Source organism: Apium graveolens, chromosome 10 (assembly GCF_009905375.1).
Source record: "Apium graveolens cultivar Ventura chromosome 10, ASM990537v1, whole genome shotgun sequence".
Taxonomy (NCBI): domain Eukaryota; kingdom Viridiplantae; phylum Streptophyta; class Magnoliopsida; order Apiales; family Apiaceae; genus Apium; species Apium graveolens.
The window spans coordinates 170,750,179-170,760,860 of NC_133656.1; the positions used below are offsets into that span (position 1 = coordinate 170,750,179).

Sequence of the window (10,682 nt, forward strand, 5' to 3'; positions counted from 1 at the left end):
AACTGATTATATTAAAACAGAGTACGTCACAAGAGTAAATAAGTCAAAGCAAGAAAACTAGCATCCAACGTTACAACGAAACAAGAATCACAAGAATATATGCTTCCTCTTCGTTGCTGTGTTCTAAATCGGTCTTCTTCCTTATCTCCTTCGCTTCTTGCAAAACACAATCTAAAACATAATCTCCTCTTAATTCTCTATGAAAACGTCTCAAATATACCTATATAATAGTCCCATAAAACTCAGATTACATAGAAGTTGGAAGCCAAACAGAAGTAGAAGTCTAAAATAATATATCTTTTTCCCCGACCCTGCGCGGCCGCTCAGCATTTCTGCGCGGGCGCGCAAGGCTGCTGCGCGGCCGCTCAGCATTGCTGCGCGGGCGCGCAGGACCCTTCTGGAAAAATTCCATGTTTGCTCCGTTTCTTCGCCGTAATCTGCCCGTTCTTTTCCTCTCGCAATGGTGAACACATGCCAAGGCTTATTCTTGATGATTCCTCCTCCGAAATGCAACTAATACCCTGAAATGCATAAACACTAGAAAAACGCATCAAATACACAAAATACTTGATTTCAAGACACCAATTTAAGCCATTTTAAGACGTTCTAAGTGGTATAAAATGCCACTTATCACACCCCCAAACTTAAATCGATGCTTGTCCTCAAGCGTCACAGACTCAAAAAACAAATAAAAATATGCATGAATGCAATCTATATGAAAATGCAACGATCCCCCTTACTACAATTAACCAACCAAATTGCCACGTCTCAACGAATGTAGTTAGACACTAAAGATCAATAAACTCATGTAAACGGACATACCGCCAGAAACGTGGTGTGTGCAAATGCTTAACAAATATGCTTTGGAACTAGACCAATTACTATGACTAGACTATCCTCAAGGCAATCCTACGATTATACAAAGAATAAAAATTCTAGGCACAAAGTGATGTACAACACTACAAGAACTCTGGAGCTTACTACGGAATCGTGCTTTTTATTTACAACTCAAATGCTTATTTGACCGTGCAATGAGTGAGGTCCACAAAAGACTTATACAATGGTATCCATGTAACGAGCGTTAGGTTAGCGGATCCCAGACTCTAAAAGCCTTAGGTCACTAGGCACAAAGTCCCCTAAGAACTTAATAACTCGAATACCAAAGAGCCCACTCTTGATCAATTATGCAAATTTTTTTTTTTCTCTGAGCAAGTGCGTTTCGCTCCATCTTGCTCAACCCTAGACTACTCGCATAACATGCAAGCCGGCTACTAGCCATTTGACGCCTAGCCACAACTAGCAACAAATTCCATTTTTACTCCATTTTTTTTTCTTTGTCATGCCTTTACCACTAAGAACCTATTATCAAATTCTAAGCATAATAAATAGATTATCCTCGAAAATAATCAGATCATAACAACAATCTAGTCCTTAAGCATTCTCTAAGACTTAGTGACAATACAAGTGCTTCTAGCATGCATATCAACCTACACAACTTAATATCACTTTAATGCTATCACTACACTCGCATCAATATCACAATTCAGTCGATAAATCATTGCAAAAGGGATCATGGTATATGCATGAGCTATATGATATGAAAAACAAATAAAGCTATATATAAAAAAAAAACTATATGGCAAAAATTATGCAACTATATGAACTAACTATCATGAATATGCAGCTATATGACACACACAAAATATTCCTTAACTACCACCCCCAAACTTAAAATCTTCACTGTCCCCAGTGAAGGTAGTAGAAAGGAACACAGGGTATACCTACTCGGAGTCATCATCATCATCACCCTCAGTGGGTGGAGTATCAGGCGGCGGGTATGCAGAGTCCTCACCAAAAACTGGCCACTGGATATCAGCTCCAAGGCCTCGAAAAGCAGTCCCTAACGCAAGAGTGAGATCCTGAGCAAACCTGCTCTGCGTCTCATACATGGCATCCATCCGCCGTGAAAGCCTCCTATACTGGGCATCACCCATCCCAGCACCCTCCTGAGCTCTCGAAGAACTAGCCTCACCACGCCCTGGCCTGGCCATAGTAGCACCTCGTGCTAGACGCCCTCCTGGAAGACGATAACCCAGCCCATGCTCCTCAGGCTCACCACCGGTCCACTCCTGCATCCCATTCAGAGTGCCAGAATCTATCGGAGCTGCTGGAAACTGCAACTGCTCATGAGCCGGCCAGTTCACTCCTACTGCTCGGCATAGCTTTGTAACCGTGGATGCATAAGGGATGTTCATATGCTTTGCTCCCCTTAAAAACTTCAGAATTCCTTGGTAGATAAACTCACCAAGGTCCACATAGTATTCCTCATTCAGAATTCCCCACAACAGCTGTGCTCTCTCAACTGTGACCTCGTGTGCATGTGAAGAAGGCAAAATATTAGCACATATAAATGCATTCCATGCACGGGCATACCTGTTCATGGCGATCGCCGGAAAGTGACGATACTCCTTATTGGCTGGACTGCGGTTCCAAACTGTGCCCGGTCGACAGAGAGTCGCACAAATCAAATCCAAATCAAAGTCCTCAGCAGTCTTTTCATTCCAATTCTCCTCCTCGGGCTTCCTCTCTCGCTGTCCAATCACACGGCGAATCGCCGCAGGATGATAATCAACCGTCAGCCCACGAACTACAGAAAACCCATTCTTTTCAGCCTTCGCGTTCACGTAGAACTCGCGAACAACACTCATCGGTACTGCTTCGGGTGACTCACAAAAAGCTATCCACCCCTTCTCTGCAATCATGGGCAACAACTCACCATCCTTCCCTGATGGTAAAAACCCCCTCTCCTTCAGAATCGGCTTCCCCAACAGCCTAGTGTACTCCTCCTCCGCGGCTTTGTCAGTTAACCGAGGCCTTGCAGCAGTACCCCTTGATGAATCAGCAGTAGGAACTGTGCTGCTGCTGTCAATAGTGCGTGCTCTCTTGGGTGCCATTGATTTGTGAATAAAAGTGTGTAAGAACTGATTTTTGATGTTTATGAGAGGGTTTAAGTGTAGGAAGTTTGTGGGAGATATGTGGGATAGGTGTATGTATATATAGGGTGTGGAGTAGGTTAAATTAGATTAGGAGTGGGGTTGAGGGATAAAATCATGGGGTAATGGGAAAAGAATTCGTGGGTTTATGGGCTGTGATGGGTTTTTGTGTGTTTTTTTTTTTTTTTCTGAACTGTAAAAAATTTTCTGGAACTCGACCCCTGCGCGGCCGCTCAGCATAGCTGCGCGGGCGCGCAAAGGGTCTCTGGAAAAAAAAAATTTCAGCCCCTGTTTTCTGATTTTTTTTGTGTTTTTGGATAGGTTATTAACTTCTAAGGGTTCCTGTAACAACAATTCATGGGTTGCCTCCCACGCAGCGCTTCTTTTTCGTCATTAGCTTGACATTCCGTACCTTTCTTACATAGTCAACAACATGGCACTAACCACCTCTCGGTTTGCCATGTCCCCATAGTAGTGTTTCAACCGTTGACCGTTAACCTTGAATGCTTGGTCCGAATCATTCTCAAAAATTTCCACCGCTCCATGTGGAAACACAGTTTTGACAATAAAAGGTCCAGACCACCTTGATTTCAACTTCCCAGGAAAAAGTCGGAGCCGAGAGTTGAATAACAGAACTTGTTGCCCTGGCACAAATAACTTAGGATGTAGCTTCCTATCGTGCCACCTCTTCACCTTTTCCTTATACATTTTGTTATTCTCGTACGCTTGAAGTCGAAATTCATCAAGTTCATTAAGCTGAAGCATTCTTTTCTTACCAGCTGCATCTAAATCCAGGTTCAATTTCTTCAATGCCCAGTAGGCCTTATGCTCAAGCTCCGCCGGTAGATGACATCCCTTACCGTACACCAACTGAAACGGTGACATCCCAAGTGGAGTTTTGTATGCTGTTCTGTAAGCCCAAACAGCTTCATCGAGCTTTAAAAACCAATCCTTCCTTGACGGACAAACAACCTTCTCTAGAATGCGCTTTATCTCTCTGTTAGACACTTCCGCTTGACCATTTGTTTGCGGATGATAGGCAGTAGCTACTCGATGATTCACATTATAACGCTGCATCATAGAAGTGAACTTACGGTTGCAAAAATGCGATCCTTCATCACTTATGATTACCCGAGGTGTTCCAAACCTTGTGAAAATTTGCTTATGAAGAAAATTTAGCACTGCCTTTGCATCATTTGTCGGTAAAGCTTTAACTTCGACCCATTTTGAGACATAATCGACTGCCAGCAAGATGTACTGATTATTGCAAGACGAGATAAAAGGCCCCATGAAATCGATTCCCCATACATCAAAGACCTCGACTTCAAGCATCACATTTAATGGCATCTCATCCTTCCTTGACAAATTTCCCACTCTTTGGCAACGATCACACCTTAAAACAAACTGATGAGCATCCTTGAACAAGGTAGGCCAGAAAAAACCTGCTTGCAGAATACGAGCTGTCGTCTTCTCACCTCCATAGTGTCCACCATAAACCGTGGAATGGCAGTCTCGTAATATCCCCTCCGTCTCACAGAACGGGATACATCTCCTGATGATCTGGTCAGCTCCCTGTCTAAACAAATATGGTTCATCCCACATATACCACTTCACCTCATGCAGAAACTTCTTCTTTTGAGCGGATGTCAAATTAGGAGGCATTATATTGCTGACAAAATAGTTTACAATATCTGCAAACCATGGTTCTTCCTCCTGAATTGCAAACAACTGCTCATCCGGAAAAGATTCATTGATTAACGTCCTATCTTGTGAAGTAGAATCGGGATTCTCCAACCTAGAGAGATGGTCAGCTACTTGATTCTCAGTACCTTTTCTATCTTTGATCTCTAACTCAAATTCTTGAAGTAAAAGCACCCAACGAATGAGTCTCGGCTTCGAATCCTTCTTAGAAACCAGATAGCGAATAGCTGCATGATCAGTGAATACTATCACTTTCGTACCAAGCAGATAAGATCGAAATTTCTCAAAGCCAAAGACTATAGCCAAAAGCTCCTTCTCAGTAGTGGTGTAGTTCAATTGGGCCCCATTTAAAGTCTTACTCGCATAGTAGACCACATGGAAGAGATTTTTCTTGCGCTGTCCCAGAACTGCACCTATCGCATAATCACTCGCATCACACATCATCTCAAACGGTTCTGTCCAATCTGGTGCTGTAATAACTGGTGCCGTGATCAAACTCTCCTTGAGAGTCTCGAATGCTGCCAAACATTCATCATCAAATTTAAAAGGCACATCTTTCTCAAGTAAATTGCACAACGGCTTAGATATCTTTGAAAAGTCCTTGATGAATCACCGATAAAAACCCGCATGACCGAGAAAACTACGGATTCCTTTCACCGAATTAGGTGGGGGAAGATTTTCAATGACTCCCACCTTGGCCTTGTCCACCTCCAGACCTTTGCTAGAGACCTTATGCCCAAGGATAATGCCTTCACGCACCATAAAATGACATTTCTCCCAATTAAGCACCAAATTAGTTTCCACGCATCTTTTGAGTACGTCGCGCAAATTATTTAAACATTCATCATATGAGTGTCCAAAGACGGAGAAGTCATCCATGAACACTTCGACGTTATTTCCAATCATGTCAGAGAATATAGCCATCATACATCTCTGAAAGGTGGCCGGGGCGCCACATAACCCAAACGAAACTCTACGAAAAGCAAATGTGCCAAATGGATAAGTGAAGGTAGTCTTTTCCTGATCCTATGGTGCAATACAAATCTGATTATACCCGAAATAACCATCCAGAAGACAAAAATACTCATGTTCCGCCAATCTGTCAAGCATTTGATCAATGAATGGGAGAGGGAAGTGATCCTTTCTTGTGGCTTTGTTCAATTTCCTATAATCCATGCATACTCTCCATCCTGTAACTGTTCGAGTAGGGATGAGCTCATTCTTTTCATTTGCGACCACAGTGATACCTCCTTTCTTAGGAACACATTGTACAGGGCTCACCCACGAGCTGTCAGAAATAGGATAAATGATGCCTGCATCTAGCCATTTCAGAATTTCTTTCTTCACCACCTCCTTCATGATGGGATTCAGTCTTCGTTGCTGTTCCACAGTTGGCTTACTACCTTCCTCTAGCAGAATTTTATGCATACAATATGAAGGACTTATCCCCTTGATGTCTGCTATGGTCCATCCTATAGCCGATTTGAATTCTCTCAAAATCCTTAAGAGCTTGTCTTCCTCACTACCTGAAAGGTCAGCTAAAATAATAACAGGTAACGTAGATGAATCACCTAAAAAAGCATACCTCAAGTGTTCAGGTAATGGTTTGAGCTCTAAGATAGGTGCTTCTTCTATTGATGGTTTGAGCTTCCCTTCAGCGTTCTTGAGGTCAGAAGTACCAAGAGATTCAAATGGTATATCCAGCTTTCGCTTCCAGGGAGAAGCATTCAGATATTGTAATTGCTCGTTGCTATCTTCATCATCACTGTCAAATTCCCCCACTAAGGCCTTTTCCAATGCATCAGACATTAGCATGTGCTCGAGTTCCGAAGTAACTGCGGAATCAATCACATCCACTTTTAAGCACTCCTCATCTTCTGTAGGGAATTTCATTGCCTTGAATACGTTGAAGGTCACATCCTGATCTTGGACCCGCATAGTAAGTTCCCCTTTTTGCACATCTATCAAGGTACGGCTAGTAGCCAAGAAAGGCCTCCCCAAGATTATGGGAATCTTCTTATCTTCCTCAAAATCCAGAATAACAAAATCTGCAGGAAAGAAGAGCTTATCCACCTTGACGAGCACATCCTCAACTATGCCCCTTGGGTAAGTAATGGAACGGTCAACCAATTGTAGCAACATGTATGTGGGTTTTGGATCAGGCAGATCCAGCTTTTTAAAGATCGACAAGGGCATCAGATTAATGCTTGCTCCCAAATCACAAAGGCACTTGTCAAAAGTTAGATTGCCAATGGTGCAAGGAATGGTGAAGCTTCCTGGATCTTTCAGTTTTGGTGGTAACTTTTGCTGCAGAACAGCGCTGTATTCTTCCGTGAGAGCAACGGTTTCAAGGTCATCCAGTTTCACCTTCCTTGAAAGAATAGTCTTCATAAACTTCGCATAACTAGGCATTTGTTCCAGAGCCTCAGCGAAAGGTATATTGATGTGAAGTTTCTTGAACACCTCCAGAAACTTCCTGAACTGTCTATCCAGCTTTTGTTGCTGTAATCTCTTAGGAAAAGGTGGTGGAGGATAGAGCTGTTTCTCCCCTGTATTAGCCTCAGGCAGAGTGTGTTCAACAGTAGTCTTCCTTGGTTCCACCGCTTTCTCCTTTTGCTTAAATTCTTCATCTCTAACTTCAGCTTTGACTTCTTTTGCCTTTTCAGCATCAGCTACTTTTCCAGACCTTAAGGTAATAGCCTTGACTTGCTCTTTAGCTTCCTTCCTGCCTGGTACTTCCGTGTCACTGGGAAGAGTGCCAGGTTGACGATTGAGCACTGCATTGGCTAATTGACCGATTTGATTTTCCAAGGTCTTGATAGAAACCGCCTGACTCTTGCACAACAGCTTAAGTTCCTCAAAATCAGCACTAGTAGGTGCAGCTGCACTTCCCTGTTGAGGATATGATTGCCTTGTAGCATACTGCTGTGGTTGCTGGAAGCCAGGTGGGTTAAACTGTTTACTCACTCCTTGCTGATATGGTGGCTGAATAGCATTCTGATTATTCCCCCAGCTGAAATTTGGATAATTTCTGTTGTTAGGATGATAGGTCGCTGGTACAGGCTACTGTTGTCGCTGATAATTATTCACATACTGAACAGATTCATTGACAAGAGAACACTGATCCGTAGCATGAGAACCTGCACAAAGCTCACAAACCATAGCTATTTGATTAACTCCATACGTAGCCAAAGAATCAACCTTCATTGATAGCGCTTGGAGCTGGGCTGCAATAGCGGTGGCTGCATCAACTTCCAGAATACCTGCTACCTTGCCTGACATCATCCTCTGAGTTGGGTTTTGATGCTCATTTGCAGCCATCGTCTCGATAAGATTGTACGCCTCAGTATAGCTTTTAGCCCATAAGGCGCCTCCAGCTGCTGCATCGAGCATGGGCCGAGATTGGGCCCCCAAACCATTATAAAAACCAGTGATTACCATCCAATCCGGCATTCCATGATGTGGACATTTTCTCAACATTTCCTTGTAGCGTTCCCAAGCCTCGCACATAGATTCTGTAGGTTGCTGCGCAAACTGAGTAAGAGCACTCCTCATAGCAGCTGTCTTTTCCATTGGATAAAACTTCACCAGAAACTTTTGCGCAAGATCTTGCCACATAGTGATTGACCCAGCTGGTTCAGAATGTAACCAGTCTTTAGCTTTATCCCTCAGTGAGAATGGGAAAAGCCTCAACTTGATAGCCTCATCAGTCACGCCATTATACTTAAAAGTGCTGCAGATCTCGACAAAATTCCTTATGTGCATGTTGGGGTCTTCAGTTGCCGCTCCTCCAAAAGAAACAGAATTCTGCACCATCTGAATAGTGCCCGGCTTGATTTCAAAGGTGTTAGCTTGAATAGCCGGATGAAGGATGCTTGACTGAATGTCATCAATTTTAGGCCGAGAAAAATCCATAAGAGCTGGATCAGCTTGAACAATACGATCTCCCATGTTTACTGGTTCTTTCTGCTCAGTTCTTGAATCCGAATCCTCAAAATCTAACTTCTCCGGAGTATCAAGAACTTCGTCTTTCTCCTCAGCTGTATCTAAGGTCCTCTTGCGAGCACGAGAACGAGTTTGCATAAACGCTTGCTAAAGTACCTGAAACTCAACCGAAAAGAGTAATTAACTACTACGTCCTAATCACTGAGTCCTAATGACCAATGATGGTAAGTACATAAACTAAACAAATACGCCGAGTCCCCAGCAGCGGCGCCAAAAACTTGTTAGGGCGAAATCACGCACTAATATTCACGCAAGTATACGCGTTCGCAAGTAATATAGAATACTTTCTAGTTCGTTCCCTCAGAGACTCAGACTAATTTATTGTCTAATTTAACTCACTCACCAATGTATGACTACTTCTCAATGTTAAGATAATAACACTTAAAATTGTTGATTAAATATTAACTATAATTAACTACTTAATTAACCACTTAACTAACACTTCAATTTATCAATAATAAAACACTCATGAGATCACAACTTCATTATTACTTCCTTCTATAGCCATAATTATTACCTTTAGCATGTGACAGTGATGATATTAATCGAATAACACGAAACTGATAAAAGCCAACTTTCATTGTACTAATACCATTCTACCAAACATCCACAATTAAGATAGAAGTTGAATAGTCATCAATTATGTTGAGTTCCTATATGTCTACAGAAATTGACAACACAACGATTTAAGCACGAGTTATCCTTGTTTTGATTACATAGGGCAAATAAAACTGTTAGAGTTACCCACTAATCATGCACAACGTACATGAACCTATGCTAGCATGGCAAGTTCTAAATCTCAAGATCCACCGTCGCTTCACAAGAGATTAACACCCTATCTTATATGTTCGCGACGCACATAAGACGAATATGCACAACCAATACTAGATATCATGCAATCATCACATACTAAAGTATTAAACAATTAACTAAAGAATTCCATAATAAATCCGTTGCAACCTCATGATCACGATTAGCCCATAATAGAACTTATCGCCATCATGGGTTCATATGAAATCATGATAAACAAACACAAGAAAATAATAACTAAACTGATTATATTAAAATAGAGTACGTCACAAGAGTAAATAAGTCAAAGCAAGAAAACTAGCATCCAATGTTACAACGAAACAAGAATCACAAGAATATATGCTTCCTCTTCGTTGCTATGTGCTAAATCGGTCTTCTTCCTTATCTCCTTCGCTTCTTGCAAAACACAATCTAAAACATAATCTCCTCTTAATTCTCTATGAAAACATCTCAAATATACCTATATAATAGTCCCATAAAACTCAGATTACATAGAAGTTGGAAGCCAAACAGAAGTAGAAGTCTAAAATAATATATCTTTTTCCCCGACCCTGCGCGGCCGCTCAGCATTTCTGCGCGGGCGCGCAAGGCTGCTGCGCGGCCGCTCAGCATTGCTGCGCGGGCGCGCAGGACCCTTCTGGAAAAATTCCATGTTTGCTCCGTTTCTTCGCCGTAATCTGCCCGTTCTTTTCCTCTCGCAATGGTGAACACATGCCAAGGCTTATTCTTGATGATTCATCCTCCGAAATGCAACTAATACCCTGAAATGCATAAACACTAGAAAAACGCATCAAATACACAAAATACTTGATTTCAAGACACCAATTTAAGCCATTTTAAGACATTCTAAGTGGTTTAAAATGCCACTTATCAATAACACATATAGTGTAAACCCAAAGTATGTGTTTATATAGTACACAGTTACAAGATAACTTCTAATTGATATGGAATATAATTTCATCTCCTAAAATATATCAATCAGATATCTTCTACAAGTCTTCTAGTCTTCTAACTCTTTCCATGCATATCTTCTTTTATTTAAGTCACGATCTTCTACTGTAAATCAGCTTTCTTCCTTAACTGTAAGTCCTCCCGCACTTAAATTCTGATATGACCTTAAGTTCTGATATTAAGTTCAGACTTCCAGTAAGTCCTGATTTCAATAAGTCCTGA

At 41.8% G+C, this 10,682-nt stretch overlaps 1 non-coding gene across 1 annotated transcript; it reads left to right on the forward strand.

Moving 5' to 3' along the window:
• The first annotated feature begins 8,145 nt into the window (after nucleotides 1-8,145).
• Nucleotides 8,146-8,252, forward strand: LOC141694175 (small nucleolar RNA R71). The gene has a single exon (XR_012563501.1). It is a non-coding gene; the product is annotated as a small nucleolar RNA R71 (small nucleolar RNA).
• Nucleotides 8,253-10,682: the final 2,430 nt, after the last annotated feature.